Source organism: Hemitrygon akajei, chromosome 32 (genome assembly GCF_048418815.1).
Source record: "Hemitrygon akajei chromosome 32, sHemAka1.3, whole genome shotgun sequence".
In the NCBI taxonomy this organism is placed as follows: Eukaryota; Metazoa; Chordata; class Chondrichthyes; order Myliobatiformes; family Dasyatidae; genus Hemitrygon; species Hemitrygon akajei.
Window position 1 is genome coordinate 5,584,412 of NC_133155.1, and position 27,527 is coordinate 5,611,938.

The window sequence follows — 27,527 nt, forward strand, 5'->3', positions numbered from 1 at the left end:
CACTGGGATAGAAGCTGTCCTTGAGCCTGGTAGTGTGTGTTTTCAGGCCTTAAAAGGTGCTCTGTAGATGAAAGTGTTTTGAAGGACTGTTCAATTGCCCGAACTTTATTCTGAAGGCAGATTGACTGTTTATTCTTTATCAGTAACATTGTTTGCACCTAGCGCATATAATAGTCCCTTTCAAAATTTGACGAGCAGCATTCCTGACTGATTATCTCACACGCCTCCACTCTCCACAGGGCCGAAACTCTGACTTACACTGTCAGCAAAGATGGAGCTTCATTATTCATTTCCTTCCTGTCATGGTCTCGCTTCCTCCTGCAAGATTGTGACTATGACAAATACAATGCCAGTGAATTGTCTTTCCAGGGGATTGGAGAAGGGGAATTCACTGCAAGCAGGAAGAATGCTGCTTTACTCAGCAGGAAATGGAGGCCACATTGTGACTGGAATGTTATGTTCTTTTCTTAGCAGGTGAGTAACGCTGGTGGTGTTGTGCAATGACTTTTCAAGAAAGCTGTCAATCATTTGCTCGAAGTCAGAATTTTGTGTGTAATCCTGCGCTGACAAACACCCTGTCCTCCCTTCCGCCATGCCTCTGTGTGTGTTTGCGTTTGGAGTAACGGATAAGCTTTCAGAGAAAGTTCAAATGCAGAAAAAGATAGTTGAACCATTCGATGCTACACACAGTGTCTGTGATTATAACACTCAGCAGATGCAGCCATGTCCGCACCTCTCACAAACACTCCACCTTTGCCAAGCTGGTGAACGGCATCAATTGGACAGCCTGAAACCTGTTGGTCTCCCAGCACAGTGAGTGTCCGTGAGGGAATCGGCACACTCCAGGCTGCAGGAGTCAGTGCTGAGGGATATTCTGACATTTGGTGCGGCCAGCTCTAATGCTCTGTGGGGAAAGGCCCGAGTCCAGGGTTTCTTCTGCCTTTGCACGTGGAGGGGCTGAGCTGGGTGGGGAAGCCTCTAGAACAATGAAGGGTTGTATCACCCCATAAGTGGAAATGGTGCAATGCTTTTTTTAAATAAGTTAATTCTCATTGTCATAATGTGCTGTGTCATATGACATGGATGATCATGGTCTTTCCATGACCATGATTGTTCTTGGCAACTTTTTCTACAGAAGTGGTTTGCCGTTGCCTTTTTCTGAGCAGTGCCTTTACAAGACAGGTGACCCCAGCCATTATCAATACTCTTCAGAGATTGTCTGAAGGGGGAAGATGCCGGAATAAAAAGTGAGGGGAGGGGAAGGAGGATAGCCAGAAGGTGATAGGTGAAGCCATGTGTGTGGGAAAGGTAAAGGGCTGGAGAAGAAGGAGCCCGATAGGAGAGGAGAAAGGGCCACAGGAGAAAGGGGAGGAGGGGGAGACCCAGAGGGAGGTGTTAGGCAGGTGAGAAGAGATAAAAGTCAGAGTGAGGAGAAAGGAAGAGGGTGGAGGGAGGGGGAATTTTTTTAACCAGAATACAAAGGTCTGATCAATTCTATTGTGCCGGGCATTAAATGTTCCACTGCACTCCTAACTTAAACATGTCTAATCAGAGTTTGAAGGCTTTTATATAAATTGAAAAGTCAAAGTACGTTTATTATCAAAGTATGTACTGTATATGTCACCATATACTACCTTAAGTTTCATTTTATTTATTTGTATTTACTTTGGGGAACAGGCCCTTCTGGCCCCTGGAGCCACGCTGCCCAGCAACCCATCTTAGCCTAATCACGGGACAATTTACTACGACCAATTACCCTACCAGCCGGCAACACACACAAAATGCTGGTGGAACACAGCAGGCCAGGCAGCATCTATAGGGAGAAGCGCTGTCGACGTTTCAGGCCGAGACCCTTCGACAGCGCTTCTCCCTATAGATGCTGCCTGGCCTGCTGTGTTCCACCAGCATTTTGTGTGTGTTGTTGTTTGAATTTCCAGCATCTGCAGATTTCCTCGCGTTTACCCTACCAGCTGATACGTCTTTGGCCTGTGGGAGGAAACCCCAGGTTGCAGGTGCTGTAAGTGTTGTGCACACTACCTGTTCCACCCCTTGCAGGCATTTGCAGGAAAATAAAGAGCTACAATAGAATTTATGAAAAATTATACATAAATTATGACTGACAATCAATGTGTTTTTAAAAAAAAAAAAGAAATAAATAGATACTGAGAATATGAATTTTAAGGTCCTTAAAAGTGAATCCATAGTTGTTGAATCAGTTCAGAGTTGAGGTGAGTGAAGTTATCCACGCTGGTTCAGGAACCTGATGGTTGTAGGGTATTAACTGACCCTTGATGACATAAGAGTATTTTTAACAAATTCCAAATTGGTCACACAGAGTAATCCACTCACGCATAGGATTTTGTAAATAAAACGGCAGAACTCACTTTTATTGTCAACCAAACACAAAAGCGAGTTAAAAAATTTCCCGTCATTACATCATCATGTCAGACTAGCCTCTCAAAGTGAATCCCAACTCCATGTCAGTGGTTCTTCCCACCCATTACATTATCCTACATGTACAATGAACCATAGAGAGTAGTGGAAGCATGCAATTTTTTTTACTATGATGGGACAAATATGAATACTTCTGTCTGGATGAGTCTGGAGAGATCAATATCCACTTGCGTTTACTCCCGTTAACACTTTATCATGATTATCTTAACTGAGTAGTTTAATCACTGCTGTGATCTGCTCTCAGTCACACAGCACTCACCCTGGGTGACTTGCACATAGAAACCTGTTGATACAATGCCTGGCAAACCACATTGATTGGAAATCTCAGACATCAGACAAATCCAAATGACAGAAGTGTTTTTGCTTACTAATCATTGCCAAATATGGCTTATCAACTTTCATTGACAATGTGATTAAATGAGGAAGTACATTTATAGCAACTACTTCATCTTTCTTAAATGCCCACAACTTCTCACATGTTACAGATTACTGTGAACTACAGTAACTGCCTTTCAGCTGTTTACAAGAAAAAATGCAGTATTGTGCAAAGGTCATAGACACATATGTAGCTTTTGCACAGTACTGTGTTTGCCAACGTGGAGTGGAGAGTGAGTTTGTAAATCCGGCGGCAGCAAAGGATGTTGGGAATGGCAAGGGTGAAGTGCCTCGGGAGGGGTTGTGGGACAAATGGCAGAGAAGGAGTGCCAGGGGTGGTGGGTGGCACAAGTGCAGATACATCCAGCCTTGAGACACCAAAACCAGGCAAGATCATTTGATTCCAAGCAATTGGTTTATTGATCATTACAAAATGTCTCTCGAGTGCGTCCCACTCTATCCCCTCTCGCTTCCCCTTTTCCCAACCACGATTCCCCTCTCCCTTCCCCCTTCCCATTCTCAGTCCACAAAAGAGACCCCGTATCAGAATTAGGTTTGTCATCACTCACATATGTCATGAAATTTGGGGGTTTTGTTTGTAGCAGTACTATAGTGCAATACATAAAATTATTACAGTACTATGCAAAAGTCGTATGTGCCTAAGATTTTTACACAGTACTTATAGAATTAGAATTCTAGCGAATGAATTTCTGTCCGATTTGGTGCTTGGCTACACCATTATATTTTATTCCCATTTTATGGGCAAACTCTACCAAAAAGCATTAAAAGCTCTAAGGGGATACAATGCATCTGAAGTATCATAGTCACCGGTGTCACATTTATGTAACTATTCTTTGTAACCAACTGTTGAGAAGATAAGTTGCCATTATAACATTCCAATGTATCCCAGCAGAGCTACTGGGCAGGGATCAAGTTTGCAAAGAAGGTTGAGAACTTGGAGTCTTTACCTCTGGTGGTAATTGAAACCACATACTCACAAAATACACAGCAGGGATAAACTACAAATGCCTCAGGAACAAGTCATGTGGTGTATTTAACAAAGCACAAAGTGTTGGAGTGTTCCAACAGGTCAGGCCGTATCTGTGAAAGAAATGGACAGTTAATGTTTTGGGTCGAGACCTCTCACCAGGACTGAAAGAAAGAGGGGAGATGGCTGAGACAGAAAACGAGGAGGGAAGGAATGGAGAATAGCTGGAGGATCCAGGTGAGGGGAGGGGGTGATGAGCATCTCAGGGAAGGGGTAAGAGAGGGAATGATGTCAGGAGCTGAACGGTGACGGGTGGAAGTGACAAAGGGCCAAAGATGATGGAATCTGATAGGAAAGAGAGGTGGAGCATTGAATAGAAGGAGGGAGGTGGTGGGGGAAGCGGGGATGGACACTGGGAGGTGTATGAGTGATGGGCAGGTGGAGACAGTGGGGGGAAGGGAAGGAAATAGGGAAATAGGGGCCAGTTGGATCGGAAGGAGAGAGAAAAGAAAGGGAAAATGGGGGAAATGGACAGAGGGGGAGCAGTTATCAGAATTTGAGAACTCAATATTCATGCTCCCGGACTGGAGAGTGCCCAGTTAGAATATGAGGTGTCTTTCCTCTCATTTGCATTTAGCTCTGACCTGGAGGAGGGGCTGTGGATAGACATGTCTCATTTCTCTTCTCATTACTACCATCAAGGAGGAGGTACAGGAGCCTGAGGACACCCACTCAATGTTTCTTCCCCTCCACCATCGGACTTCTGAATGGACAATGAACCCATGTACACTACCTCACTACTCTGCTGTCTCTTTACATGATTTATTTTGCATATACCATATATTCTTACTGTAATTTATAGTGTTTTTGTGTATTGTACTGTACTGATGCTGCCAAACAACAAATTCCATGATGCATGTCAGCAGTAACGAACCTGATTCTGTGGGACAAAGAAGTGGAATTAAAATGGTTTAGCACTGAGCGATTGACTCCGCTATGGACGGTCCCAAGCTGTGAGAGGAGGAGGGCTGCACGTGGGACTAGCAACCCCACCCCGTAAAAGCCCTGAAATGCCCACAGAAGTTCCAAAGACCTCATCCCTGGGAGAGGAAAGATGGGCTAAGCATGCGGGCATTTTGAAAGACTGGCCCCAGACAGAGGTCACCAGCAAAAGCTGCCATTGGCAGCCAATTCCCCAGTAGGGGTGATGGGCTTAAGAAAGTGGGGAAGTATTGGGCAATCCCAGCTAGCAGGGGGAGCAGAGATGCTTGGCTACTCTGCAACAAGACCCCCTGTGTCTCTATGTGGTTCATTCACCAGTTTTCGTTGGTGACAGGTTTGGGCCTTCGTTCTAAGTCTGACGAAGTTGGAATAGAGCCCATTGTAAGATGACTCCTGCTGGTAAAATGCCAATGAATTTATCCAATGTCTTGTTTGCAGACACGTTGTGTTTTGATGTATTTCTAATTTATTTCCTGCTGTCTATCTTGCAGGATAAATAACCTCACACAAAGCGTGGTAAAATTCCCCGTCACAACACGGCTTCTGGTTGAGGAGCGGCCAGAATGAGACAACTCAGTGAGTTTATTTTGTCTGATGAGGTCATTGTTTAGAGGAAGAAACATGCCCCTTGTTGCTAAAGAAACAGCGAGCGCTGGCTGGGATTTTTTTTGCACAATGTTGTGGTGAGAATCCTGTTAAAACCTGCCCGTACATGGGACATGTCAATTACCCTTAAGGATTTTCCATCATTGTGCACTCTTAAATGTTAAACTGCACTTAGTCTTGTCACATTAATCGGTTACATTACCATCATTGTGATTTCTCGGAGAATTTATGGTCTTTCAGCTGCTGACCTGAAAATGTGTGGGATGCCATTGGTTGGCATGGTAATTAACTGGATCTAATATTTCACACTGAGATATCCCATCGTAAGTGTATCGGAACATCACAGAGACAAGCCTCAATAAAGCAGCTGATATAATCGAAGACCCACTACACCAGACATTCTTTCTCTGCCATTTCACATCAGCCACAAGATACAAAAGCCTGAAATACCTGCCACCAGGCTCGAGGACAGCTTCTATCCCACTGTTGTCAGGCTCTTGAATGAAACGATGGACTCTTGACACCACAATCTACCTCAATATGATCTTGCACTTTGTTTACCTGCACTGCACTTGCTCTGTAGCTTTTGCAATTTAGACTATAAGACATAGGAGCAGAATTAGGAGCCAATTTGACCCACCGAGTCCAATCAACCATTCCTCATGGCTGGTCCATCATCCTTCTCAACCCCATTGCCCTGCCTTTTCCCCATAACCTTACATGCCCTGACTAATCAAGAACCTATCAGCCTTTGCCTTATATGTACATAACATCAGCCTGCACAGCCATCTGTGACAGAGTTATTCTGCACTGTTATTGTTTTACCTTGTTCTACGTTAATCCGCTAACTAATGATTGGATCTGTATGAACAGTATGCAAGGCAAACCCTACACCTCAGCTTTTTTTGCTGCAGTACTGCTGAAGGGTCTCGGCCTGACATGTCGACTGTAGCTTTTTCCATAGATGCTGCCTGGCCTGCTGAGTTCCTCCAGCTTTTTGTATGTGTTGCTCGGATCTCCAGCATCTGCAAATTTTCTCTTGTTTGTGAAACCAATAACAATACCAATATTGAGAAGCTGCAGTTCACAAATTAAAGAACTTTAATGAGAGATTAAATAGATCTATGTATGTAACATTACTACTACGTCGACTCAGGCCTAGGGGGCCAGTGTCAGGCACGATGATGGACTCTTCACTCCTCCACTCCTCCCTCTCCCTCATAGTGTGTTCAGTTCATCTACATTAACATAAGATACGTACATAAATCTATTTAATCTCTCATTAAAACCCCTTCCTTTCTCCCCAAGTGCCTGAATAATTTTCCTTTGAAGTTTCCCTTTCAAAGGTCAGCACAACGGTGCAAGTTTCAAGATTACTTATCACACGTACCTCAAAAGATGCAGTGAAATCTGTCAATTGTGTTACCAACCAGGGTATGCTGGGAGGGCAGGTGGATGGGAAAGGATCAGGGTAGGGTTAGGAGGCATGTGAATGAGAACAGGTTACAGGGAAATCTGAGCTGATGGGTATCAATCTGATAGCTGGGATGAACTTGAAGAACCTCCTTCTGTACAGTCATTATCTAATTAGATACCACCATCTTTTCAAGCAGTGCAGTCCAAATCAAAATAACTTGCTAGAGAAAATAAAGTTTTATCAACTCACTCCTTTTCAAAGTTCAGAGTACATTTATTATCAAAGTACATATATGTCTCCATATACAATGCTGAAATTCATTCGCTTGCGGGCATACTCAGTAAATATATAGAATAATAACCACAACAGAGTCAATGAGAGTTCGCCCAACTTGGGCATTCAACCAGTGTGCAAAAGACAACAAACAGTGCAAATACTAAAAGAAAGAAATAATAATATATAAATAAGCAATAAATATCAGGAACAGGAGATGAAGAGTCCTTGAAAGTGTGTCCATAGGTTGTAGGAACATTTCATTGATGGGGGCAAGTGAAGATGAGTGAAGTTGGTTCAAGAGCCTGATGGTTGAGGGGTAATAACTGTTCCTGAACCTGGTGGTGTGAGTCCTGAGGCTACTGTACCTTCTTCCTGATGACAGCAGTGAGAAGAGAGCACGTCCTGGGTGGAGGGGGTTCACGATAATGGATGCTGCTCTTCTGTGACAGCATTTCATGTAGATGTGCTCAATGTTGGGGATGGCTTTACCCATGATGGACTGAGTTGTATCAATTACTTTTTGTAGGATTTTCCATTCAAGGGCATTGGTGTTTCCGTACTAGGCTGTGCTACAGAGAGTCAATACACTCTCCACCACACATCTATAGGGTTTGTCAGAGTTTTAGATGTCATGCCGAAACTTCACAAACTCCTAAGAAAGCAAAGACACTGCTGTACTTGCTTTGTAATTGCTCTCACGTGTTGGGCCCAGGTGATGTCTCTGAAATAATAACACCAAGGAACTTAAAGTTGCTGCCACCCTCTACTTCTGATTTTCCAGTGAGGACTGGACCCCTGGTTTCCTTCTCCTGAAGTCAATAATCAGCTCCTTGGCCATACTGATGTTGAGTGGAAGGTTATTGCTATGGCACCACTCAAACAGGTTTTCAAACTCCCTGTCATGCTGATACATCACCACCTTTGAGTTGGCCACAGACAGTGGTGTCATCAGCAAACTTAAACATGCATATGGCCTTTCATAACTACTTTAAATCCATGTCCTTTGGTTACTGGCCAATGGAAAAATTTTCTCTTCATTCTGTCAAAATCTCCTGGGATTTTGAGAGGGAGGACAAAGATCACAGGATCTGTGCCAGGCTGTTGATCATTGGACGTTGATGTTATTGAGAGTGAAGTGAAGAGGGTTATTCAGTGCAAGGCTAAAGATTTGCTGAGTATGCGCACAAAGAAATGAATCTCTGGGTTGTATATGGTGACATATATGCACTTTGATCATAAATGTACTTTGAACTTTGAATGATTTTAATCCATACAACCCTGTCATAGAAACCTTGTAAAGTCACAAAGGTGATTCTAGCAACGACATGCCCGATTGAATTCTTCAAGCAATAGACAATCTGGAAAGGGTTAATGCTGTACTTCAGACCAAAAATACAGTGCCTATCAAAAGTATTCAACTCCCCCCCCCCCCCCCCCCACTCCCTGAAAAAAAGTTTTCAAGATTTATTGTTTTACAACATTAAATCACAGTGGATTTAATTTGGCTTTGTTGACACTGATCAACAGAAAGACTATTTTGTGTCAAAGTGAAAGCAAATCTCTACAAAGTGATCTAAATTAATTACAAATATAAAATACAAAATAATTGATTGCACAAGTATTCACACCCTTCAAGCCAGTAATTAGTAGTAGTGGATGCACTTTTGCCAGCAATTACAGCCTTGAGTGTGTGTGGATAGGTCTCAATCAGCTTTGCACATCTGGACACTGCTATTTTTCCCCATTCACCTTTACAAACCTGCTTAAACTCTGTCAGATTGCATGACGGTCATGTGTGAACAGCCATTTTCAAGTTCAGCCACAAATTCTCAATTGGATTGAGGTCTGGACTCTGACTTAGCCACTCAAGGATATTAACTTTGTTGTTTTTAAGCCATTCTTGTGTAGCTTTAGCTTTATGCTTAGGGACATTGTTTTGTTGGAAAACATAACTTCTCCCAATTCGCAGTTCTCTTGCATTAGGTTTACCTACAGAACTTCCCTGTACCTTGATACTATCATTTTACCCTCTACCTTTGCAAGCCTCCCCACAGCATGAAGCAGCCACCACCTTGCTTCATGGTAGGGATGGTGTGTTCTTGATGATGTGCGGTGTGCAAACCATAGAACCTTCTTCGATCTAGCTTCAGAGTCTCCCACATGCCTTCTGGCAATCTCTAGCCAAGATTTCATGTGAGATGTTTTTTTTGACAGTGGCTTTCTCTTTGCCACTCTCCCATAAAGCTATGGCTGGTGTAGCACCGGGGCAACAGTTGTATGTGCAGCCTCTCCTATGTCAGCCACTGAAGCTTGTAACTCCTCCAGAGTTGTCACAGGTCTCCTGGTGGCCTCTCTCACTAGTCCCCTTCTTGCACGGTCACTCAGTTTTTGAGGATGGCCTGTTCAAGGCAGATTTCCAGCTCTGCCATATTCTTTCCATTTCTTGATGATTGACTTAACTGTACACCAAGAGATATTCAGTGACTTGGAAATTTTCTTGTATCCATCTCCTGACTTGTGTTTACAATAACCTTTTCAGAGCTGCTTGGGGGTGTTCTTTTGTCTTCATGGCGGAGTTTTTGCCAGGATACTGACTCACCAGCAACTGAGTCACTCAGGTACTAACGTATTTTTACTACAATCAATGGATTGTACTGCAGACAGTGATCTCCATTTAATTATGTGACTTCTAAAATTAATTGGCTGCACCAGTGATGATTTGTTGCATCACGTAAAAGGGAGTGAATACTTATGCAATCAATTACTTTGTATTTTATATTTGTAATTAATTTATATCACTTTCTAGAGATCTATTTTTGGCACAGAAGAGTCTTTTCCTGTTGATCAATATGAAAAAGCCAAATTAAATCCACTCATCTGCCCCTCATCTACACACTAGAGGCAATGCAGAGTGGACTAGCACTCCAGCAACCTGCCACCTTCGGGATGTGGGAGGAAACTGGAGTATTTAAAGAAAAAACCCACACAGTGACAGGGAGAAGATTCACACTCTGCAGAGACAACAGCAGAGATTGTCGTGGTTACTTGAAATGACTTGGAGACACAGACAATTCTTCAAGAAAATTAAACCTTTATTTGCAAACAAAGGCTGAGGCAATCAATGAACTTGTCACCAAAAGCCCCCCGAGCTCCGGTGTACAGCATTCTTTATAGTCATTTCTTATCTCAGTTACATTTCGGTTTTAGTAGCATACCCAATCAATTTTTTGTTGCATATCATCTATATATGAATTAATTAATCGCCTTTGCCTAGCCCGTGGTACGTCACCATTGTTTTTCACCCGTTCGCATTGGGGTCTTATTCGTGGCCAAGATTATGTTTTTCAGACAACCTCCCTCACATTACATTCCTGCTCGCAGCATCCTGTCCGCCACTGTTATCTCGTACTAAACAAAGGCTGAGTGTAATACATGGGATACATCGCAGCTAATAGTGTTGCAAAACAAGCAGGTGTACTGTAAGTGCCATAATATGCAGCTAAGAGAGTACAAAGTATCTAGTGAAAACAACACATAACAAAATGTGCCTAGTAAAATAATACATATTAATATTCGGTACCTAGAAGTGATTACATAGTATAGTAAATAGCTAATACATAGTGTTTATAGTTCAGGTATATATAGTGGTTATATCAGGTATATTTCTCAATAAGATCAAGATTGAATCTGGGTCCATAAGACTCATGAGATTTAGGAGCAGATTTACGCCATTTGGCCCATCAAGGCTGCTCCATCATTTCATCATGGCTGATCCATTTCCCTCTCAGCTCCAATCTCCTACCTTCTCCCCATATCCCTTCATACCCAGACTAAACAAGGATCTATCAACCTCTGCCTTAAATGTATCAAATGATATGGCTGCCACAGCCACCTGTGGCGAAGAATTCCACAGATGCACAACTCTCTGGCTGAAGAAATTCCTCCTCATCCCCATTCTAAATGGAAGTCCCTCCATTCTGAGCTGTGTCCTCTGGTCTTAGACTCCCCCATCACAGGAAACACCCTTTCCAAATCTACTCTATCAAAGCCTTTCAACATTTGATAAGTTTCAATGAGATCCCCACTCATTCTTCTGAATTTCAGTGAGTACAGGCCCAGACCCATCAAATGCTCCTCATACTATAAGCGTTTCAATCCTGGAATAATTTTCACAAATCTACTTTGAATGCTCTCCAATGTCAGCACATCTTTTCTTAGATAAAGGGCCCAAAACTGCTCAAAATACTCCGTGAGGCTGCACTAGTGCTTTATAAAGTCTCAACATGACATCCTTGCTTTTATATTCTAGTCCTCTTGAAATGAATGCTAACATTGCACTTGCCTCCCTCACCACAGTCTCAACCTGCAAATTAACCTTTAAGGAATCCAGCAAGAGGGCACCCAACTCCCCTTGCACCTCAGATTTTTTTAATTTTTTTTTCTCCATTTGGAAAATAAATGTGTCACTGGAACAGACACAGCACCATTCCACTGCACCATTTCAAAATATTCCTTATTCATAAAAACAGAAGATTCAAGTCAACATTTTGTTTCTTAGTAATATTCCATTACTGAACCTTAGCACATCATCTATTTGCAAACTTAATTAGTTCAAGGGCTTTTAAAAATAAAATTGAATTAATTTGTGCCCGAAGGGAGGAATCTCAGAGCTATAGACCTCCTTGCTTAGCCCCTCCACTTTTTTTTTTGAACGGATAACCTGTTTTGCTTATTTACAATGCTCACCACAGTTTCAGATTAAATGTGATCCTTGAAAGCCAGGATACACTGCAGCCTCCGCAGTGATACTGTGTGCACCCTCTCCATGGACAGCAGGGCACAGGCGTGTTTTCAAAAGATAGGTCAGACAGTTGATGCCAAAGACCTCCCAAGAGCCCACATCCTGGACTATTAATTGCAGGTGTGGCCAGGCCCACATGCAGACTCCCAGTGTGCCTCTCCAGGACAGGTACCGAAGGATCAAATCACAATACAATCAGAGCTTGTGGAGCATTCAGAAAGGGGCTGCAGCTTCCTGCTTCCCATGTAAGCATGGAAGGCAGACTTCTCCAGATCACCGAAACGACAGGAGGCACAGAGGTCTGTGAACCGGCTATTGCATTGATTGGTCACTGTAGCTTCCTCTGCCCCAGGACCCTGATGCAAAGACAGAGAACCCCCTCACTTTCATGCAGCTGAACCACCGCGGTGCGTCTGGTCAGCGGACAAGGGCAAAGAAGTGGACAGTGTGCACGGAGAGCCTCTTCTGTACCTGTCCTGGTGGTGTTCTTGGATGAGTGCAGATAGACCAGGATGCAAGGTCTCAACTCCCAAACATAAACAGTTCCTCTCCCCATAGATCCTCTTTGTCTATTGAGTTTATTTTTTCTTTATTTTAGCGGTACAGTGCCTTTCGAGCCACATGCCCCAGCAGCTGCTGACAAACCCGATTAACCCTCACCTTATCACAGGACAATGTACAATGACAATTAACCTACCCTGTATGTCTTTGGACTGTGGGAGGAAACCCATGCGGTCACGGGGAGAACGTACAAACTCCTTACGAGCAGCCGTGGGGATTGAACCCGAGTCTCTGATACTGTAACTCACGCCACACCACTGTGATTTGTCACATATACATTGAAACGTATAGTGAAATGTATCATTCTGCATCCAATCAAATCAGCGAGGATTGTGCTTGGGACAGCCCACAAACATTCCCAACACCAACAGTCAATATCTACATATCAGAAATAAAAGTGGGAAATTCTGAAAATACTCAGCAGGACAGGCTGTTAGGGAAAGAGTTAATGTTTCGGGTTGAAGACCATTCATTAATTTGAATGTTGAGACGGTGGTGAAGAAGGCAAATACAATGTTAGCATTCATTTCAAGCCGACCAGAATATAGGAGAAAGGATGTGATGCTGAGGATTTATAAGGCATCGGTCAGACCACACTTGGGAGTTTTCCAAGCAGTTTTGGGCCCCTTATCTAAGAAGTGATGTGGTGGCAATGGAGAGGGTTCAGGGGTAGTTTGCGAGAATGATTCCAGGAATGAAAGGGTTAATGTATGAGGACTGTTTGATGGCTTTGGGCCTGTATTCACTGGAGTTTAGAAGAATGGGGGGGGGGGGAGATCACCTTAAAACCCATCAAATATTGAAAGGTCTGAATATAAGGAGAGGATGTTTTCTATATTGCGTGAATGTAGGACCAGAGGGCACAGCCTCAAAATAGAGAGACATCCATTAGAACGGAGATGAGAAGGAATTTCTTTAGCCAGAGGGTGGTGAGTATGCTGGCTGTGCAGGCCAAATCACTGAGTATATTTAAAGAAGAGTTTGATAGTTTCTTGATTATTCAGGGCGTCAAAGGTTATGAGGAGGTGGCAGGAGAATGGGATTGGGATGGAAAATGAGTCAAACGCGATGGAATCGTGAAGCAGAGTCAATGGACCGAATGGCCTAATCTGCTCCTATGCCTTCTGGTCTAATGGTGTTTTTTAGAATATATGTCGTATATGTCGGCCAATAAAGCATTTAACACCGCTCTGAACAATAAAATCAAGCAGAATGAGACTTTTTTAAACCAAACCATTAAACAAGAAGACTACACAATCAAAAGGTGTAGTGTTTCTGAATCATACAGTACTGCGCAAAAGTCTTATAGGCATATATACTGTATAGCCGGGGTGCCTGAGGCTTTTGCACAGAACTGGGTTTGTCAACATGGAGTGGAGAGCAAGTCTCTAAGTCCGGCGGGAGCAAAGGATTTGGGAATGATGAGGCTGCGCGAGGGATGTGGGACAGGTGACAGAGAAGGAATGCCGGGGGTCGCACTGTCGCAGACACACCCAGCCCTGACACACCAGGAAAGGTTATTTGATTCCAAATGATTGGTTTACTGATCATTACAGAATGTCTCTCTGATGCTCCCCTTTCCCTCCTCTCTCCCATCCCCTTTCCCCAACCGTGATTCCTCTCTCCCTGCCCCCTTCCCACTCTCAGTCCACAACAGAGACCCATATCATTCATCACTCATATATGTCATGAATTTTGGGTTTTTTTGTGGCAGTAGTATAGTGCAATATGTAAAAGTCTCTGCAAAAGTCTTAGGTCCCTAAGCTATATATATATATATATATATATATGTGCCTAAGACTTTTACACAGTACTGTACATAATTTTTGCCATGTGACTAATATAGAAGCAAGATGTGAAATATCAGAAGTGGGCATAACTGAGGTTAGTTTCAGAATTGTGTAAATACCTTTTACCTATTTGCAAATTTTCACCTAATACTTTGGCATTGCTGTGACTTTTTCATTGTGGTGCGAATCGTGCCTCCAACCTTTCCTGAGTGAACACTTCAACAAAAACCATCTGCAGGACTCTCGTGTGATCAACCACACTCCATAAGAAAAGTTTTGAAAAAGATTGTATTCCCTGCACTAAAATCCAATACTAATATAAAAATTGCTTCATTTTTGTTGGCAAGCTGGGTGGTCGAATTAATTTACATCTGTAAATATGCTTAGTAGTCTCCTGACCAAAATGTGGAAAAGGGATAAAGTTTCCCTTGCTGATCAAACCTGCAAACTTACTCCTCGTAATGTCCAGGTCTGGTCCCCCAGGTATAAAATGTACCTCCAGACACAGCAGAAGGTGCCAAAAGGATTTAAAAGGATTATATGGGAATTGAAAGAGTATTATTATCAGCAAAGATTAAACAGACTTGGGCTTTCATCCTAAGGAAAGTGGAGATAGCCCAGAAAATTCTGTAAATGTTTCATCAGGTAGATAAAATGCTTCCACTTGAGGATGGAATTCCGAAGCTGTTCTGTATTTAACATTTAAGTAATATTTGAATAATCTTGTATAATATATTCACAAACAAGAGAAAATCTTCAAATGCTGGAAATCCAAGCAACACACACGAAATATTGGAGGAACTCAGCAGGCCAGGCAGCATCTATGGATAAAAGTACAGTTGACATTTCAGGCTGAAATCTTTCAGCAGGGCAGAATATTTATTGATTAAGCATTCTTGTTTGAATATTTCATTATAAGTTGTAGGTAAAAAAATATGTGAATCGCAAACGTAATTACACTAACACATGATACGTATGCGCCTCACTTAAGGTCAACCCAATGTTAGGCCAGCATTTCCAGACTCTTGTGTCTTCCTTTCTTTTTTTGTAATTTTTTTTATTGAAGTTCATCATCAAACAAACATTTCCATAAGATGTATTTCAGACATTGTACATATATATCATATCATATATATCACAAATCTCCACAAAGTATTTATCTGAGGTATGCACTTATAGAAAAGAGTGGAAAGAAAAAACAAGCAAAAGGAAAGAACTATGTGCAAGTAGGGAGTGATTTTTTTTTACAACAGATTCATTGATTTGTGAGAATAAAATCAGGCCTATGAGGCATTATGTAGTTAAACCATTTTTCCCAGTATGAATCAAATTGTTCCAACTTATGGTTAACAGATGCTGTTATCTTCTCCATTTTGTAAATGTCCATTGTAATTTCCATCCATGCATTTAAAGTTGGGCTCTCCTGTGATAACCATTTCCTAGTAAGAGTCTTTTTACCAGCCACCAATGGTATATTCATTAAATATTTATCTTGTGTCTTCCTTTCATTTAGTTTAATGTTTTGAAGTTACAAAGCATAACAAAGGCCAATTAGAATGACAAATAAATATAACGTAAAATTTAGCAAAAATTTTACTGAGAAAGTGGGGAAAATGTGTAATCACTATCACAGGAGGTCAATATAAGGGGAAGCAAAGAAAATACTCAGAAAGAATGAGAGGGCACATTGGTTTGGGAGGCTAACATGGACCATAGATTGTACTAATGAGGGCAAACGATCTGGTTATGTGTAAAGTCAGCTCCATCATGCGCACTAGCCTCCATAGTATCCAGGACATCTTCAAGGAGTGATGCCTCAAAAAGGCGGCTTCCATCATTAAAGACTCCCATCACCCAGGACATGCGCCTGCTCATTGTTACCATCAGGAAGGAGGTACAGGAGCCTGAAGGCACACACTCAGCAATTCAGGAACCGCTTCTTCCCCTCTGCCATCAGGTTTCTGAATGGACATTGAACCATGAACACTTCCTCACTACTTGTTTTGCACTACTTATTTAAGTTAACTATTTAATATACATATACTTACTGTAATTCACAGTTTTGCTCTCCATTATTATGTATTGCAATGTACTGCCGCCACATTGAAACAGATTTCACGACTTACCGTTTGCCGGTGATAGTAAGCCCGACTGAGATTCTGATGCTAAGGAGTTATTTATGTGAACTAGACGGTGAAAGGAGGAGAGCTGAGATTCCAGTTTTGTGAAGCAGGCTACCTGCTATTTCATAAAGAATTATCACTATCAGTTGTAATTAACAGAGTTGGTGGCGATGCTTTAATCTGCGAATGGCAATTTGCCCTGATTTGCTTTGTTTTAAATACAGAGAAACTGATGAAGATTTTTAGTTAAAACAGTTACTCATGGCTCTGGTAGTTTGCTTCTGTTCAATTGTTTGACCACTGATTTACTGATGTGTCTGGATGTTATGAAGAAAATCTTACTTCTGTTGTCAAGTCTATATCCATCAACTGCTACCCTTGAAGAGAACAGCTTTCAAGCGCTTTCAAGAGATTAGCTTCACAGAGGCACTGGTGAAGTCTTAATGTGGATTAATTATTTTACTGATTTACCATCTGGACCATGAATAGTATCCCTAAAAATAGAATTTGAAGAGTTAAAGGAATGAATGAGCATCAAGTGATTGAGGGATTTAGTGTGCTGATGAGTTTTTGAGAGAGTTGTTTTTCATGGTTGTTTCAGTATTGGCAAACAGAGCACCCCCTCTTTACATACAGAACTGTGCAAAAGTCCTAGGATCATATACATGTGAAGCCTAAGATTTTTGCACAGAACTGTATTTGTCAGCGTGGAGTGGAGAGCGAGTCTGTAAGTCTGGCGGGAGCACAGGATGTTGGGAATGGCGAAGGTGGAGCACCGTGGAGCGGAGTGGGACAAGTGGCAGAGAGGGAGTACCAGGGGCGGGTGTGGAGGGGTGGGGGGGATGAGTGGTGCAGGTGCAGAGACTTCTGCACAGTACTGTATTTGTCAACGTGGAGTGGAGAGCAAGTCTGTAAGTCAGTCTGGCGGGAGCAAAGGATGTTGGGAATTGTGAGGGTGGAGTGCTGCGCGAGGGATGTGGGACAGATGCCAGGGGTAGCACTGTTGCAGACACACCCAGCCCTGAGACACCAGGCAAGGTCATTTGATTCCAAACAATTGGTTTATTGATCATTACAGAATGTCTCTCTGGTGCTTCCTGCTCCCTTCTCTCTCCCTTCCCCTTTTCCCAACCATGATCCCCCTCTCCCTGCCCCCTTCCCACTCTCAGTCCACAATAGAGACTTATATGAGAATCAGATATGTCATCACTCACATATGTCATGATTTTTTTTTTCTTTGCGGCAGCAGCCCAGTGTAATACATAAAATTACTACAGGTACAAAGGTCTTAGGCACCCTGGCTATATATGAGCCTACGATATTTGCACAGTACTGCTTATATACTATTGCCAAATCAAATACAGACCAGAATAGAACTCAATACTCTGTCCATAAATTAGACCTCGGCTTCTGCCTCAAAAGAGAACTCCTTTTACTGCACAAGGAGACCTTTGCATAAAGTTCATCCTTAAACCTACTGCAAGCACGTAGCCTCCCTTCTCTAGAAGGGTGATGGCAGCTGGTGTGTGAAACCACCAAACAACCCTGGTTTCGATTGTTCCTCAGGTATCACTACATCAAAAGTGGCACCCTACCAATACGGCAGAGCTGTGGGAAGTACCTTAGTCACCTCGACTGATGTGTTTCAAAGAAACGCCTCACTGTGACCTTCCTTAGATCACTTAGACTCTGGAAAATATTCAAGTGGCTAATTTAGTTTCATTAATATATTTTTTGTGCAACTTGTTCCTGTTCACTGTATTTTAGTCATTGGATTTACTACATATTATTTGCTGTTGCTTTTATTGTTGTACTTATAATTGCCATGCTTACCCTGTAACTCTGATGCAAGCAAAGGAATTCAGTTGCACCCCGGTGGATGTGACAATAAACACAATGGTGTAGTGGTTAGTGTAGCGTTTTACAGCTTAGTGCGCAAAGTTCAGAGTTCAATTCCGATGCCATCTGTGAGGAGTCTGTGTGTCCTCGCTGTGGAATGTGTGGGTTTTCTCCAGGTGGTCCTGTTTCTTCCCACAGTCCAAAGGTCATAGAGTCATAGAAAAGTACAGCACAGAAACAGGCCCTTCAGCCCATCTAGTCCCTGCCAAACCATTTAAATTGCTTACTCCTGTCAACCTGCACTGGGGCCAAAGTCTATGATGTTGTGGTCATTACAGAGACTTGGATGGCTTAGGAGCAGGAATGGTTACTTTGAGTGCCAGGCTTTAAATGTTTCAGAAAGGCTTATTGAGAAAGTAAGGAGGCATGGGATCCAAGGGGACCTTGCTTTGTGGATCCAGAATTGGCTTGCCCACAGAAGGCAAAGAGTGGTTGTAGACGGGTCATATTCTGCATGGAGGTTGGTGACCAGTGGAGTGCCTCAGGGATCTGTTCTGGGACCCTTACTCTTCGTGATTTTTATAAATGATCTTCGTGATTTTTATAAATGACCTGGATGAGGAAGTGGAGTTAGTAAATTTGCTGATGACACAAAGGTTGGGGGTGTTGTGGATAGAGTGGAGGGTTGTCAGAGGTTACAGCGGGACATCAATAGGATTCAAAAGTGGGCTGAGAAGTGGCAGATGGAGTTCAATGCAGATAAGTGTGAGGTGGTTCATTCTGGTAGGTCAAATATGATGACAGAATATAGTATTAATGGAAAGACTCTTGGCAGTGTGGAAGATCAGAACGATCTTGGGGTCCGAGTCCATAGGACGCTCAAAGCTGCTGCATAGGTTGACTCCGGTTAAGAAGGCATACGGTGCATTGGCCTTCATCAATTGTGGGATTGAGTTTAGGAGCCAAGAGGTAATGTTGCAGCTATATAGGACCCTGGTCAGACCCCACTTGGAGTACTGTGCTCAGTTCTGGTCACCTCATTACAGGAAGGATGTGGAAACCATAGAAAGGGTGCAGAGGAGATTTACAAGGGTGTTGCCTGGTTTGGGGAGCATGCCTTATGAGAATAGGTTGAGTGAACTCAGCTTTTTCTCCTTGGAGGGATGGAGGATGAGAGCTGACCTGATAGAGGTGTCTAGGATGATGAGAGGCATTGATCGTGTGGATAGTCAGAGGCTTTTTTCCAGGGCCGAAATGGCTGGCATGAGAGGACACAGTTTTAAGGTGCTTGGAGGAGATGTCAGGGGTAAGGTTTTTATGCAGAGAGTGGTGGGTGTGTGGAATGGGCTGCCAGCGACGGTGGTGGAGTTGAATATGATGGGGTCATTTAAGAGACTCCTGGACAGGTACATGGAGCTTAGAAAAATGGAGGGCTATGGGTAACCTGAGGTAATTTCTAAGGCAAGGACATTTTCGACACAGCTTTGTTCTATAGGTTTTCTATGTTTTAATAAATCTGAGCCTGGAGACTTCCACAGCAGGAGAAGTCGTTGTGGTTTCTGCTTTCTCAGTTCTTTGAAGAGAACTTTGTTTCCTGAGCTATATGATTCATTTCCAATTCATTGGTTAAGTCTGTGGGAAATTCATAGAATTCTACAGCATGAAATGGGCTCTTCTGTTCCCACTCACTGATGCAATGCCCACCTATACTAATCTCATATCATCTATTCTGCCACTCTGACAGTTCATTTGGAAATCCACCCCCCTCTGTGTGGAAAACTTAACCCTCAGGAATCTTCTAAATTCCCCACCTCTTCAACTTGAACCCGCTTCTGCTAGTTCTACACCCTCATCCTCAGACTGCAGTTCTGCTGAGGCCCTCCATTGGCCAGAGTCAACCATGGATGCTGCATTCCAGCTTTCTCTGTGATACGCAAGCCAGGGTGGAACGACATGGAGCTGCTGCCCATGTAGCAGGCTTCCCCTCTCCGTGGATCTGATGGATCCAAAGGAACGGCAGAGACTGATAGAGTTTGGCACCAGTGGCATTGCAGAAGCTGCCAGTCAGCTTTGACCATAGGGACTCCAGCTAAAGATTTTTCCTCATGTGGCCTTCCCCATGAGTCGGTACAGCCTCAAGGCAGTGTAGGTTTCAGATCGGCATTTACCTTCGCCTGGAAGAGCTGCCAACCATGTCTGACAAGCCCCATCTGCCCGAAGTGACTGGTTTTAAGGTGCCAACAGCCTGCCTTCTCCTGTCAGCAGAAACAGTTCCGCCAGGCTTAGTAGCTATAAGCCACTCCTGAAGGCCGGGAGCTGGGTTTGGATTTCAGAGGCTATTTGAGACACACGCCATTGGGAGCATTTAGTAGGTACTGGGAGCCTGTCCCCATTACCACCCCTGGCTATGACAATCTTAAGGAGGAACTCAGATGGTAATTGTATCTGTCTCTGCCAGCTCCTCTGGCAGATGACTTGGAAATCCACCACCCTCCATGTGGAAAACTTCCCCCTCACATCTCCTTCAAATTTCTCCCCCTTAAATTAAACTACCCTCCTCTTGTTCTATACCCCCCTGCCTTGACTGTTTACTTGCCTCCCCTGACTCCTCTCCGAGACTCCCCTTTTTCCCCAGGGAGAAAGACTCTGAATATCTATTTTATCAACTTTGAAAACAATGAAATTCAGAGTTCAGGATATTACCAATGGATGAACAATGAAGTTGAGTGGTTTGCAACAGGCCAGACTTGGATTGCTGGGCTAGGGAGTATTGAGGCAGCTGTGGTCTACGAACACGATAGGGAAGAAGAATTGCAAATTCAAGGTGTTTCTGTACAAGGAGTCATTGCAAGTCAGGGAGCATAAGGATTAATGGAGAATGCTGTACAGTAAGACATACAAAAAGCAGGAGGAATTCGGCAGGTCAGGCAACTTCTATGGAGGGAAATAGACAGTTGGTGGTTTGGGTTAAGATTCTTCATCAGGTCTCAAAAGATGAAGGAACTCAAATGGAAGTATTGATCTCCATGGATGGCTGGTGGGGAGGAGATACGTCTCTACCAAAGGAGGTGTAAGACGCTCCTTCCCTCTGCTGGTCTGCAGGTCACCCTTGGGCAAGGTGTAACACTTGCTTAGCCTCCCAATCAGGGTTACATGAAGCCATGGGAGCAGGTAGTAGATGGTCATATGAGCAGCTGGCGTACATCACAAGTCCTGGTTATGTGACCACTGACGCCAGGCAGACAATCTCTCAAGGGTATTGATAATGACTGGGGTCACCCGTCTTGTAAAGACACTGACCAGAAGAAAGCAATGGCAAAGCACTTCTGTAGACAACTTTGACAAGAACAATCGCATTATTTTTGTGGCATCAATAAAGTGCAATACATAAAATTGCTACAATGCTGTGCAAAAGTCTGAGCCACATATACAGTGTATAGCTAGGGTGCCTAAGACTTTTGCACAGGACTGTAGTAATTTTATGTATCACACTACTGCTACCACAAAAAAAACAAATTTCATGACACATATGGGTGATGATAAACCTGATTCTGATATGGGTCTCTATTGAGGACTGAGAGTGGGAAGGGGGCAGGGAGAGGGGAATCATGGTTGGGAAAAGGGGAAGGAGGAGGGAAGCACAAGAGAGACATTCTGTAATAATCGATAAACCAATTGTTTGGAATCAAATGACCTTGCCTGATGTCTCAGGACTGGGGGTGTCTGCACCCACAACTCTCCAGAACTCACCCCCCCCCCCACTGCATTTTGATAATCTGCCACATAAATTCTTTTGTCAAAGTTGAAGCCCATGGAATGAAAACTTCAGAAACTGCAAGAATATAAAATTGACTTGGGGACAGGACACGGAGCAGTGGAGAACAATTATTTGTTTGGAGGATGCTTGTCCCTTTGGGACACAATTTCAAAACGTGCAAGGTGACACGGGTCATGTGCACAGTGTAGAAGATAGACGTCAAGTAGATACAGATGGGATCGATTTGAAAAGTGGAACTCAGTACCAAGAAATGCAAAGTGATCCATTTGGGTAGAAAGAAATATATGAAGAGTACAGTTGTAAAAGTAGAGAAAAACAGAAAAACCAAGGCATTTGTGCGCAAAAGAAATGGAATATAGCAGGACAAGTTGAGACAGCGAATGAAAAAGCAAATAGGAACTTGAAAAGGAACTGTCAAATACGGGCTGCACCCAGTACTAAGAATCCTATGAGTAACAATGTGTAGGCCTTGAGAAAGAAAGAGAAAAGGTTACCCAACTGCTCCCAGCAATGAGAAAATACAGCTAAGTGGATAGACAAAAAGCAGAACGGTAACAGAGAAGGTTGAATGGAGTTAGATAAAAAAATGTTCAGATTAGGTTTAACCAATCTATTAAAATTTTTCGAGGAAGTTACCAGAAAAGTGGATGAAGGGAAGGCAGTGGATGTTGTATACATGGACTTCAGTAAGGCCTTTGACAAGGTCCCGCATGGGAGGTTAGTTAGGAAGATTCAGTTGCTAGGTATACATGGAGAGGTAGTAAATTGGATTAGACATTGGCTCAATGGAAGAAGCCAGAGAGTGGTAGTGGAGGATTGCTACTCTGTGTGGAGGCCTGTGACTAGTGGTGTACCACAGGGATCAGTGCTGGGTCCATTGTTATTTGACAGATGGACAGACATACTTTATTGATCCTGAGGGAAATTGTCATCTATATCAATGATCTGGATGATAATGTGGCAAATTGGATCAGCAAATTTGCTGATGATACAAAGATTGGAGGTGTAGTGGACAGTGAGGAAGGTTTTCAAAGCTTGCAGAGGGATTTGGACCAGTTGGAGGAATGGGCTGAAAAATGGCAGATGGTGTTTAATGCGGATAAGTGTGAGGTATTGCACTTCGGAAGGTCAAATCAAGGTAGAACATACAAGGTAAATGGTAGGACACTGAGGAGTGCAGTAGAACAGAGGGATCTGGGACTACAGATACATAATTCTCTAAAAGTGGCATCACAAGTAAACAGGGTTGTAAAGAGACCTTTTGGTTCATTGGCCTTTATAAATCAAAGTATTGAGTGTAAGAGTTGGAATGTAATGGTGAGGTTGTATCAGACATTGGTGAGACCGAATTTGGAGTATTGTGTGCAGTTTTGGTCACTTAATTACAGGAAGGATATTAATAAGGTTGAAAGAGTGCAGAGAAGGTTTACAAGGATGTTGCTGGGACTTGAGAAACTGAGTTACAGAGAAAGGTTGAATAGGTTAGGACTTTATTCCCTGGAGCGTAGGAGAATGAGGGGAGATTTGATAGAGGTGTATAAAATTATGATGGGTATAGATAGAGTGAATGCAAGCAGGCTTTTTCCACTGAGGCCAGGGGAGAAAAGAACCAGAGGTCATGGGTTAAGGGTGAAGGGGGAAATGTTTACAGGGAACATTAGGGGGGGCTTCTTCACTCAGAGAGTGGTGGGAGTGTGGAATGAGCTGCCAGATGAAGTGGTGAATGTGGACTCACTTTTGACATTTAAGAAAAATTTGGACAGGTATATGGATGAGAGGGGTTTGGAGGGATATGGGCAAGGTGCAGGTCAGTGGGACTAGGCAGAAAAATGGTTGGGCACAGCCAAGAAGGGCCAAAAGGCCTGTTTCTGTGCTGTAATGTTCTATGGTTCTATTAATAATGGGAAACCCAGAGAATGGTAGTAGATTGTTGCCTCTTTGTCTGGAGGCCTGTGACTAGTGGTGTCCTGCAGTGATTGATGCTGGTCTGTTGTTGTTTACCATTTGCATCAAAGACCTGGATGATAATGTGGTAAACTGGATCAGCAAATTAGCAGGTGACGCCTAGATTTGGGGTGTAGTGCACAGTGAGGAAGACTATCAAAGCTTGTAGCTGCATCTGGACCAGCTGGAAAAATGGGCTGAAAATGGCAGATGGAATTTAATGCAGTCAAGTGTGAGGTGGTGCACTTTGTGGGTACAAACCAGGGTAGGTCCTACAGAGTGAGCAGTAGAACACTGAGATCTGTGGTAGAACGGAGGGATCTGGAATACAGATCCATAATTCCTTGAAAGTGGCAACACAGAAAAGTCAAAGAAAACTTTCAGCACATTGGCCTTCATAAACCAATGTTTTGAGTTGGGAAGTTATTTAGAAATTGTGTAAAGCATTGGTGAGGCCTAACTTGAAGAGTTGTATGAGTTTTAGTCACCTACCTACAGAAATGATGTAAATAAGATTTAATGAGTGCAGTGAAAATTTACAATGATGTTGCTGGGACTTGAGAACCTGAGTTGTAGGGAAAGGTTGAATAGGTTAGGACTTTATTTCCTAGAAATTAGAAGACTGAAGGGAGATTTGATAGAGATAGACAAAATTATGAGGGGTCTAAATAGAGTGAATGCAAGCAGGCTTTTTCCACTGAGGTTAGGTGAGACTTCAACTGGAGGCCATTGGTTAAGAGTGATAGATGAAATGTTTAGGGGAAACATGAGGGGGATCATTGTCACTCAGGGGGTCATGAGAGTGTAGCGGTGGATGCAGGTTTGATTTTAACATTTAAGAAAAGTTTGAACAGGTACATGGATGGGAGGGGTATGGAGGTCTATGGTTCAGCATGGGCGAGCTGGGCCAAAGAGCCAGTTTCTGTGCAGTGGCATTCTATGACTCCATGGCTCCGTAAAGAAGATGCATGTCAGATAAAAAAGGAGGAACTGTTCTCACTGCTGGAAAGAATGAAAAGCAGGTGATTGGCAAAAGACTCAAAGGGGTTCTAGGAACAGCTTTCCCACATAGAAACTAATACTGATCTGGAATGCGCTGTCTGAAGAACATGAAACTGTAGTTAATGAGATGCTGAACAAGTGCTTAAAGGGAAAAGAGGAGAAAGAGAGAGGATAAATATACGAGAGAGTGAGAGAAAGAGAGTGAAAGAGGAAAGAGAGAGAAAGGAGTTATCGAAAAGCAGAATGGATTCAATGGGCCAAATGGCATTCTTCCCAGCTCAGATGACTCTATAATTTATTATTAATGTTATGGAAGATGAAATAATGTCTTTCAAGTCAAAAGTATTCTATCTGAACTGTAATATGTTTCACTTATTTTCTATTTATGTACACTAAAAAGTAGATTTTCCAGCCTTGTCACGTTGCTCTTTGTGGAGGTTGCTTTACATAAATCAGTAGATACTTGGCCAGCACTAGTGACCACACTTCAATAGTATTTGTGGAAGTATTTGCTATGGTATATCTTGAGGCAAACTGAAATATGTGAAACACACATTTCTTCTTTCTTTTCTCATAAATCACTTGATAAAATCTTACAGTAGACAAATAAATCTCAGAAACTTCATCTCTGGAGCACACCTTGTCTTTGCTGTCATCTGCATGCGAACACTTTCTTACAGGTTATGCTAACTTGCAGTTAGCACCAGGCCAGATTGAAAAGACCAGGGTGTCGGGACCGGAGGAGAGTCAAGGCCTGGTTCTGCTCGCTGTTCCACACCGTTTACTCAGCTCTGTACCAAACTGAGGCTGTGGCCTGTTCCAGCTGCAGTGATAGAACCATAGAACCACAGAACATTACAGCACAGTACAGGCCCTTCAGCCCTCCATGTTGTGCCGACCCATATAATCCTTTTTTTTAAAAAGTACTAAACCCACACTACCCCATAACCCTCCATTTTTCTTTCATCCATGTGCCTGTCCAAGAGGCTCTTAAATACCCCTAATGTTTTAGCCTCCACACCATCCCTGACAAGTCATTCCAGGCACTCACAACCCTCTGTGTAAAAAAAACTTACCCCTGATGTCTCCCCTAAACCTCCCTCCCTTAATTTTGTACATATGCCCTCTGGTGTTTGCCTTTGGTGCCCTGGGAAACGGGTACTGACTATCCACCCTATCTATGCCTCTCATAATCTTGTAGACCTCTATCAAGTCCCCTCTCATTCTTCTACACTGTAAAGAGAAAAATCCCAGCTCTGCTAACCTTGCTTCATATGACTTGTTCTCCAATCCAGGCAACATCCTGGTAAATCTCCTCTGCACCCTCTCCATAGCTTCCACATCCTTCCTATAATGAGGTGACCAGAATTGAACACAATACTCTAAGTGCGGCCTCACCAGAGATTTGTAGAGTTGCAACATGACCTCTCTACTCTTGAACTCAATCCCCCTGTTAATTAAGCCTAGCATCCCATAGGCCTTTTTAACTACCCTATCAACCTGCACAGCAACCTTGAGGGATGTATGGATTTGAACCCCAAGGTCCCTTTGCTCATCCACACTCTTAAGTAACTGACCATTAATCCTGTACTCAGTCTTCTGGTTTGTCTTTCCAAAATGCATCACCTCACACTTATCCGGATTGAACTCCATCTGCCATTTTTCTGCCCAGCTCTGCAGCCTGTCTATATCCTCTTGTAACCTTCAACAACCTACAGCTCCATCCACAGCTCCTCCAATCTTCGTGTCATCCGCAAACTTACTCACCCATCCTTCCGCCTCTACATCCAGGTCATTTATAAAAATCACAAATAGCAGGGGTCCCAGGACAGATCCCTGTGGCACTCCACTAGTCACTGACCTCCAGGCAGAATACTTTCCTTCCACAACTACCCTCTGCTTTCTTCCTTTAAGCCAATGTTTTATCCAAACAGCCAAGATTCCACTTATCCCATGCCTCAAGACTTTCCGGATGAGTCTCTCGTGAGGGACCTTGTCAAATGCCTTGCTAAAGTCCATGTAGATCACATCCACTGCCCTACCCTCATCAATTTCTTTTGTTACCTCTTCAAAAAACTCAATCAGGTTCGTGAGACACGATCTTCCCTTCACAAAGCCATGTTGACTATCCATGAGTAGACTGTACTTCTCCAAATGCTTGTAGATCCTATCCTTAAGAATCCTTTCCAGTAGTTTGCAGACCACCGACGTAAGACTCACCAGTCTATAGTTCCCAGGTTTCTCCCTATTACCTTTTTTAAACAAGGGAACTACATTTGCCATTCTCCAGTCCTCCAGCACTTCCCCTGCAGCCAAAGAGGATTCAAAGATCATAGCTAATGCTCCAGCGATCTCTTCTCTCAATTCCCACAACAACCTGGGGTGTATCATATCTGGCCCTGGGGATTTAGCAATCTTGATGTTTTTAAGAAGATCCAGCACTACTTCTTCCTTAATCTCCACATTGTCCAGCACACAGGCCTGCAAATTTTGACCTCACCCTGATCAAGATCCTTTTCACTTGTGAGTACTGAAGCAAAGTATTCATTTAGGACCTCCCCAACCTCCTCC

The 27,527-nt window shown here is 43.1% G+C and overlaps 1 long non-coding RNA gene across 1 annotated transcript in view; it reads left to right on the forward strand.

The window, feature by feature from the left end:
* The first annotated feature begins 338 nt into the window (after window positions 1-338).
* Window positions 339-27,527, forward strand: part of LOC140719614 (uncharacterized) — a 63,959-nt gene continuing 36,770 nt past the window's right edge. Inside the window, exons 1-2 of the long non-coding RNA XR_012096959.1 lie at window positions 339-474; window positions 5,311-5,395. This is a non-coding gene — a long non-coding RNA (uncharacterized lncRNA). The remainder of the gene's footprint in view (window positions 475-5,310; window positions 5,396-27,527) is intronic.